Here is a 10,193-nt window from a genome sequence, read left to right on the forward strand (position 1 = left end):
AATTAATATATATATATATATATATATATATATATATAAGCAAAATAAATGTTGAATTTGATTATATCAAATTAGAATAATTTTCTATTATTTTACAATATTTCTTTTTCACAATGGGAGAAACAATAACTTATGTAAGGATAATTGGCTCATGCAGGTATCGAGCGACCATCGCATTATTAGCACGACGCTTTAACCAACTGAGCTAATAGGCCATTGCATGTCTTTTGACATATTACTTTAAATAACTATTTTGATGGGTAAACATATTGAAATTAAAAGGAGAATTCAGAGTTGCAAAGAAAACCGACTAAGCTATTCCAACTATTTACTTGGACTACTGCACAACTACAATATTTTCATTTGTCAGAATTTTTTGGGATTATGAAGAGGCTCAAATTGACAACCGAAAAGTGCAAAGGGGTTAATTGGTAAAAATATGTTTAGGGAGTAAGGAGAGCAAAAGATAGAAAAATTAGGCACAAAGATTTAAAGTGGTTCAACTTCTCAACCAAGTCTACATCCACTACCTTAGCTCATCACTAAGAATTTTCTAAGAAATTCACTAATTTGTTCTTTCTTTTTCATGCATAAAGAGATAACCTTTACAACTACTTATCTTTTGAATTGGCTAAGATAGAACTAAAAACCCTATAAAAAAGGAAAAATAATGTAAACAAATAAAACCTCTAAAAAGAAAGGTGTTTACAAAATTTAACTCACAAGAACAAAATATTTACAAGAGAATTGGAATAAAGAGTGAAAAGCTCTTCTCTTCTCTTGTGTTTGATTGCTTGGATATGTGTTCTCAACCTTCATCAATTGTCCACAACTTATATTATATTTTGGAATGTTGTTGTGTCCATTTCTAGCCGTTGGAGGTGTTTTGGAGTCGTTGGGGGATCAATTTGCGTGCAAAATAAAGTTGCCTAGAACAGAGGGTATCGATACTTCCTTTGTTATATTTAAATCAACTAGTTGTTACTAGCTGTTATGGCCTGATGGTATTGATACTATACCTATGATATCGATACTACTATGTAGAGTAGTATCGGTACCCTTTTGGGTATCGATACCATTTTTGCATTCTGAAATTTGAGTAATGATGGGAGTATCGATACTACCTAGTGAGTATCGATACTTCCCTTTCCTTTGGTATCGATACCATATGAACAATATCGATGTTGTTCAATTGGTATGAACAGAAAATATTTTTTGCTCAATTCCAAGCTTTTAAGGACTTTCAATTATTTTTGAAAACTTTTGAATAAATCCAATTCAAGTCCAAAAACATTTTTCCTTAAATTGTTATATCTAAATATACTTTTGAATAAATTCAATTCAAGTCCAAAAACATTTGTCCTTAAATTTTTATATCTAAATATAGTTCAACAATCTCCCTTTCTTTTTATAGAAAAAACATTTGAAAAATTGTTTTTGGAAAAACTCCCCCTTAATAAAATGTTTAATGAAAAAGACACTAATTGTTGAAAAATATGCGAAAATGTTTAGCTCCCTCTTTTTCGTTAAGAAATTGATTTTTTCAAACCATACTTCTCCCCTTTTTGTTAAATCAAAAAGAATTCAACTTTAAAGTTCAAAAATAACATTGGGGAGTAAGTGGTGAATTTGACAACTAAAGCATTTGAAAAATCAAAAAGCTCCCCCTCAAAAAGTGCATTCCACACAAAAATTAACTTTAAAATCTTGACACTTAAACAAAATTGAATTTAAACAAAGAGTAATAAACATGTTAGTAGCACATGAAATTCAATATAACCAAGTCTAAAATACTTTATGCGATACCAATAATTGAAAATAACTACACGTGCATAAAGCTTTAAATTTTTTTTATCCATTTGAAGAATTTGATATCAATTGCTAGAGAGATATCTTTAACATTTAAAAACACATGCATAATCATTTAAATTTAGGTCAAAAATTTAAAATTTGTAAAAAAACAAAGCATTTGAAAAGTTGATATCAATTGTTACAGAGATATTATTTGCATTGAAATATCAATTTTGACCCAAATTCATTATGATGAACTAAAAATTATGAAAAAATCATTAAAACTTTAAAATGTTCATCATAACAACTTTTTAACATCCATGAGATGAAAAACATCAAATCATTTAAAATCAAAACTCATGCTTTCTTAAAACTAAATGAGCAAGCAAATATCCAAAATTTAAAATGCTTTTAAGCTCAAAGGTTACCCATTCCTTTTTTAGTGTGGTTAGAACATATTGATTTCTTCATTTTCATCATCATTGCTCACACAGACCTACAAGACACATTTTTTGGATTTTGGTATTCAAATTGCTTTGGATCCTTGAATGTTAGTTTCAATGGCCCTTGTTCCCTTAGGAACCCATACTTGTCTAATTTTGAAAGATTTTATTTTCTTTATGGGACAAGTAAGTTCCAAATGACCATAAAAATGACAATGTTAGCATTTTTGTCATTTTTAACATAAAGAGTTGTTTTGAGAAATTAATTTTTTTTCTTTCGTTAAGCTCTCAAGCTTAACTTTCAAATCAAAATCTTCTTTTTCCAAATCATTTATTTTGACTTTTGAAAACTCTAAATCATTTTTTAAAATTTCATCTTGATTTTGAAAATCAATTTATGCTTTCAAAATTAAATCATTTTCAACTTTGAGTTTTGAAATTAATTTCTTATATTTGGAATTCATGGTTTCAAACTCCAAATACAACTCATTATAAGCATCTTGTAACTCATCAAAAGAATGTGAATTTAATTCATTTGAGTTAGAAGATACCATTGAATATTCTTCGATGGCCATAAGTCATAGGTTGGCTACTTCATCTTAATCATTGTAGTCATCTTCATCACTCCAAACCACCGCAAATGTCTTTTTCTTGCTTGATCCCTTCTTCTTTAGGAGATGACATTCATACTTGACATTCACATTTCTTTGACAATTGAAGCACACCGGGGGACCCTTCTTCTTGGTTGATTCATGCTTCACTTCCTTGGAAGACAAAAATCTCTTGAACTTTTTGAAGAGTTTGGCCATCTCTTCTTCTTCATCCACTTCTTCACTTGAATCTTCATAGTTCTCACTGGTGAACTTGAAGGCAATGTCTATCTCCTTCTTCTTAAGAAAAAAACTAATCAACTCGTCAAGAGTGAGAGACTTTAGATCTCTAGCTTCGATAATCGTCGTCTTCTTCGATTACCAAGACATTGGAAGAGAGTAGATCATCTTCCTCACAAACTTCTCATTGGAGATAACTTCTCTAAATCCCTTGAGACCGTTGACAATCATGGAAAATCTATCCGTCATAGCTTTGATGTCTTCATCGGGTTTCATCTTGAAATTCTCATAGCTATTGTTGAGAAGACTTATCTTGGTTTCCCTTACTTTATTGGTTCATTCATGAGTGACTTGGAGCTTATCCCATATCTCCTTGTCATTGTAAAAAGATAAGACTCTTCCATATTCATCCGTACCTAATGCACTAAAGAGAATATTCATAGCCTTAGCATTGAGTTGGAACTTTTTTCTCTCTCCATCACTCCAATAATCCATCTCGCCGATTGGAATGGTGTAGCCTTTCATGATAGAGTTCCAAGTTCCTAGATCATTGGCTTGAATTAAGAGCATCATTTTATTCTTTCAATAGGCATAATTTGCTCCATTGAAGTAGGGTGGCTTGTTGACCAGTTGTGAATCTTCAATGTAGTAGGTACTGGAGTTTGAAGCCATTTTTTTGTCCATTGCTTTGGGAATTGGTAGAGATTCTTCTAGGAACATCTCAAGGTTGTTAAACCTTCTAAAGAGATAGAATATGATACCATTTTGTTCGGATTACGAAGAGGCTCAAATTGGCAACCAAAAAAGTACAAAGGGGTTAAATGGTAAAAATATGTTTAGAGAGTAAAGAGAGCAAAATATAGAAAAAATTGGCTCCAGGATTTAAAGTGGTTCGACTTCTCAACCAAGTCTACATACACTATCTTAGCTCCTCGCTAAGGATTTTCTAACAAATTCACTAATTTGTTCTTTCTTTTTCAAAGATAAAGAGATAACCTTTACAACTCCCTATCTTTTGAATTGGCTAAGATATAACCAAAAACCATTTACAAAAGGAAAAAATATAAACAAATAAAACCACTAAAAAGGAAGGTGTTTACAAAATTTAACTCACAAGAACAAAATATTTATATAAGAATTGGAATAAAGAGTGAAAAACTATTCTCTTGTGTTTAATTGCTTGGATAGTTGCTCTCAACCTTTTTCAAGTGTCCACAACTTGTATTTATATGTTGGAATGTTGTTGTGGCCGTTTCTAGCCGTTAGAGGTATTTTGGAGCCGTTAGAGGTGTTTTGGAGCCGTTGGAGATCAATTTTTGTGCAAAATAAAGTTGCATAGAACAGAGGGTATCGATACTTCAAAAGGGAGTATCGGTACTTCCTTTGATATATTTAAATCAACTTGCCATTACTAGCCGTTGGGGCATGATGGTATCGATACTATACCTATGGTATCGTTACTACTATGTAAAGTAGTATCGGTACCCCTTTGGGTATCGGTACCATTTTTGTATTATGGAATTTGAGCAATGATGGAAATATCGATACTCACTAGTATCGATACTACCTAGTGAGTATCGATACTTCCCCTACCTTTGGTATACGTGCCATATGAACAATATCAATACTGTTCAATTGTTATTGATACTATAAGAACAATATTGGTACTACTGAACCAAAAAAACATTTTGTGCTCAATTACAAGCTTTTAAGGACTTTGAATTATTTTTGAAAACTTTTGAATAAATTCAATTCAAGTCCAAAAACATTTTTCCTTAAATTGTTATATCAAAATACAGTTCAACAGAATTATTTATACATATATTGAAGTGAGGAGGACCATTTGGAGCAAATGATCCTATTACGGTAATTAACATTAATAAATATGAAATTAATTAGTTTTTAAAAAAGTAATTTTAAAATAAAGATAATTTAGAGATACATGCTTCTAAATAAATCATATGTTCTCCGTCCTAAACATAATATTTTTACATTTCAATTAAATAAATCAAACAAAGTATTGTAATATTGTTGGTAATATGAATATATTTCATAATCGTATTCTTATAGCTAATCTTATATTCATGAACCAAATGCATCCAAGAGACGTGGTATAAACAAATCTAAAAATAACCTCATTATACTCTTAAAAAGAATATATGTTCAAACCATGAAACGAGATTATTGAGAGAATAGCCACGAAGCTGGTAAATGACATGTCTGAAATTCCAATCAAGATTAAATATAGAGAAAAGGGAAATAATTAAATAATTTCATATAAAAATAATTGCATAGTCAATTTCAGAATCATATACTCTACAATCAAATTAATACTCAAAAATATAAAATGAATGTATTGCATAATCGTATTCTTATAATTAATCTTATATTCATGAAACAAACGTATCCAAGAGATGTAGTATAAACAAATCTAAAAACAACTTCATTATACTATTAAATAAAGAATATATGTTCAAACCTTGGAACGAGATTATTGAGAGAAATATCCATAAAGATGGTAAATGAAAGGTCTGAAATTCCAATCAATATTAAATATAGAGAAAAGGGAAATAATTAAATAATTTCATATAAAAATAATTGCATAGTCGATTTTAAAATCATATACTCTACAATCAAATTAATACTCAAAAAATATAAAATGAATATATTGCATAATCGTATTCTTATAGTTAATCATAAATCCATGAACCAAACGTATCCGATAGACATGGCATACTCGGGTCTAAAAATAACTTCATTATACTATTAAATAAACAACCCACGCTCAAACATTGAAACTAGATTATATAGAGAAATATCCATGAAGCTAGTAAATAAAAGGTCTACAAAGTCCAATCAAGATTAAATATTAACGAAAGGGAATCAATAAAATAATTTCATATAAAAATTATTGTATAGTTGATTTAAGAATATTATACTCTATAATAAAATTAATATATATATATATATATATATTATAATCAAAATAAATGTTGAATTTGATTATATCAAATTAGAATAATTTTCTATTATTTTACAATATTTATTTTTCATAATGGGAGAAACAATAACTTATGTAAGGATAATTGGCCCATGCAGGTATCGAGCGACCTTTGCATTATTAGCACGACACTCTAACCAACTGAGCTAATAGGCCATTTCATGTCTTTTGACATATTACTTTAAATAACTATTTTGATGGGTAAACTTATTGAAATTAAAAGGAGAATTCAAAGTTACAAAGAAAACCAACTGGGATATTCCAACTATTTACTTCCACTACTGCACAACTACAATATTTTCGTTTGTAGGAATTTGTTGGGATTATGAAGAGGCTCAAATTGACAACCGAAAAGTGCAAAGGGGTTCATTGGTAAAAATATATGTAGGGATGTAATACCCCAATTTAGGGGTTAAATTTTAGAAATTATAAAGTATTGGATTTAATTGGTATTTTGGAAGGAATTGAGGATTAAATTGTAAAGTTGGCATACCATTTTAAGAAGTGCAGGAAATCCAGTAACTAAACTAAAGGTTTACTCATTTTTTATGGGATTAATTATAACCCCTCCCCCGTGTGTTTTCTGCAGAATTTCCCATTTTTCCCTACCCCTCAACCTTCCTTTAAACTCCGATCTACTCACCGTCCGACCACCGTTCAACGAACTGAAACCTCCATCGTGTTTATTGTCGAAAGATAAATAAAACCTCTCAAACCTCTCACCGTGAATCGGCGTTGTTTGTCGTTAATTTCAGTTGGAAGTATCGTTGGTTTTAACTCGATTTCCTTTGGTTTTTTGTTGATTCTGGTCTATACGGCTACCCGTTTTCAACACCTCCTGCACAATCATGTTCCTTGCATCGTTTCGAGTCCACCAGTATCCTCCATTTCTCCATCGTCGCCGGCGCGTGAAGGGGTGAGAAAGTCAAAGTTTTCGATGTTTCGAAATCGAGCTCTTCACATTTCAAAATTGTGAACCGAGCTTGGTAAGTGTCTCAAAATGCCTTAAAATAATTTTTAGAATTTTTTCAAAAAAAATTTCGACACCGTAGTACTATTCACACGTCGCCCCTGCGAGTGGGGGAGCTTCGGAAACTGTTGGGGCAGTTTGACCCGGTTTTGACCCAACCCGTTTGACACAATTTGACCCAACCCGTTGGCACGACCCGTTGACCTGATCCGGCCCGTTGACACGACCCGTTGACTATTGATCGTTTACCGTCGTTGATTATTGACCGTTGACTTTGACAGAAAAAGTCAAAATTTTTGAAAAGCCATATTTATGTGTTTTGACGTTCTGAGTCCGATTCTGAAGTTCATTTTTCAAAATTTGAACCCGAAAGCCTCGAAATTTCAGTCAAACCCGTTGACTTTGACCAAAAAGTTCAAATTTTCAAAAAGTCATATTTTTTGTTTTTTGACGTCCTGAATTCAAATCCAAATTCCGTTTCATCAAATTCGAACCCGATAATTTGTTTTTGACTGATTAATCACCGATTCTATCCGTTGTTCTTAATTAAGCTCCATTTTTTATGAAAATTATGTAGATATGTATCCGAGGAATTATTGGAAGTTGATTTCAAGATCGAGGGCGTTAGAATAAAGTTTAAATGGTCGATCAGTATAACATAAAAATTGAGGTAATACTTTACTGTCTTTTTATGCTTTATGGAACATGTTGATAATGGATAAATGCATGAATATATATGATTGGTCTATTATGCTTGTTTGATTATGGATGGATTCGAACCGAATAAGGTTTAAGTGATAATTAGTTAAGATTCTATTGAATTACAAGTCATGTGATTAAGTGATAAAGTAATCGGTCATGATTATTTAAATTATAATTTATCTCATTAAAGGTACTTGGATGATAAATTATGAGAATACTTCGATTAGATAAAATTACAAAAATACCCTTATGTTGTAATAAGGACAAGAATTGGCTCTGGAAGTTGGATAAGAATTTTTAAAGACATATTGATATGATGAAACTGCTGATGTGTAAGTTTTGCTTAGGAAATCTGGATAACTGATTTCTAAACCCAAGATGGCTTGTACAAGATATTAGAAGTTTGATAAGGATTAATTTAAAGTTTAGAGATTATCCAGAAAAGAGATAAACCCTAGAATCTATGAATTATAATTATATTTGTTAAGAGTTTTAATACTGAAATTATATGGTTAAGAAATTATGAAATTACCCTTGAGAGGGAAAAGTAGCTGAATTGACCCTCAAGGGAAAAGTACTCAATAAATCATGCCTAAATCGATGAATTACTAGTTTCACCGTTAAATTATATGTTTATACAGAAAATTTCTGATAATCCGTAAATCGCCGAGTTATAAGTAAATACATGAAGAATAATTTATTGATGGTGCTCTTTTGATAGAATTATTTTTAATGGTGAAATAAATGATAAGTTTGAATTCGATAATAAGATCAGACGAAACGAAATGATTGCAATACACTGGATCTATAAAATAACCAAAATACCCCTGCAATGGAAATGACCAAGAATATCACCAAACTCATGAATGATTAGATATCCTTGAGCTCTGGAATTAATGGAATAAAACTCAGTACTAGAATGACCAAAATACCCTTAAGTGAGCCGATCAACCTTAATGATATGTCAGTACCTGAATGTCATATATATTAATTGAATGTGTGTTCGTCTTCTCAAGTTTGGCTCGATGATAATTTTGGAAGTGTTCAACTCAGCTCAACTCTAGATCGTATTCAGTACTAAGAATTTGATATTTGTTCGAAAAATCAACCACGAATATCAAACTAAACTAAACGGAAGTACAATATGTATCCAAAATTCAGAAAACGTTGGAATTACTCTGGAAATTCTAAAGTAACTAGAATAGACTTGACTGTTAAATGAAATAAGTGACCAAAATGGATGAGGATTAAATAAGTTATTTGGATGAGTCTGGAAACGTTAATGAACATACATGATGTAATGTCCTTATGGTTCATGAACTATAAATTAAGCACGTCAGGATTTCATGATATCGTGGAAGCGTGAAAATAAAATAAAGAGTATTGGAATATCTGTTAGTTTCCTTAAGATCTATTCAGTGGTGATTCTAAAGATGATCTATGGACAAGAATTTTCGGTATTAAAGAGTATATACCCTGGAAGGACAATGAATTAACCAGTCGACATGTATAAGTTTTGGGAGTTGTTCGATAATCCTATCAATCGACATAGATTGAATCTTCGTTTTTTCCTTATCAACTGAAAGCATATTCTACATAATTGATGATTTTGTCAGTTAATGAACTCTTCCAATATTGATTTTAACTTCCAACATTCTATCGGTACACGGAAGATCTTTGTTTCTTTGCCAGATAATATTATCCAGTATCTCTGAAAAATATCTGTAAACACTAGAGTGTTCCCTAATCACATAAATATTTTATCTGAATTCCGACTTGAATTCTGTTCTGATACATAACCTGAATTCTGTTATGATTTCTAATATGGATTCTGTTATAATATCTGATCTGAATTCTGTTTTGATTTCTGATATCTCTGTTTACTGATGGAGAAATGTTTTATATGGGGGTTTATTATTGGAGGAAGTATATCTGCAGGCTTCTCGGCTGTGTGCTTAGGGTCTTACTGGTTGTGCGGGGTGTATGGTTATGGGAACCTACAGAAATAGATTGTGAAAGGAAGGGGGTTCATGTTTTAAAATTATATATATGTTTTAAAAGATCTGTATATTTTTACTGGTTTTACGGGAACATACTAGATAATCTATTATGATCTCCTGAACCTAGACATCCCAAATATTTCCATATGAACTGAAAGCTCACTGTATGTTACCACCTGAAATAGTAGTAGAATCTCTGCTCAACATAAAAATCTGTAGTTATCTGAACCAATAAGGAAATATATGTTTATCTGTATCTGCACGTTTTTCAGCATCATATGGTCGTTCTGTATTACTGAGCTTTCCGAAGCTCACTCTGTTACTCACCATTGCAGGTTAAAAGAATTGTACAAGTGCAGCTATCGACTTTAGTAAGGGAGTTCTTCCGGCATTGTTTGCAGAGTATGATACATGTGATTAGGGGGCATGTAATTGTATTTTGTTTTATATATACGA

The sequence above is a fragment of the Hibiscus syriacus genome, unplaced genomic scaffold (genome assembly GCF_006381635.1).
Source record: "Hibiscus syriacus cultivar Baekdansim isolate YM2019G1 unplaced genomic scaffold, ASM638163v2 tig00111207_pilon, whole genome shotgun sequence".
Taxonomy (NCBI): domain Eukaryota; kingdom Viridiplantae; phylum Streptophyta; class Magnoliopsida; order Malvales; family Malvaceae; genus Hibiscus; species Hibiscus syriacus.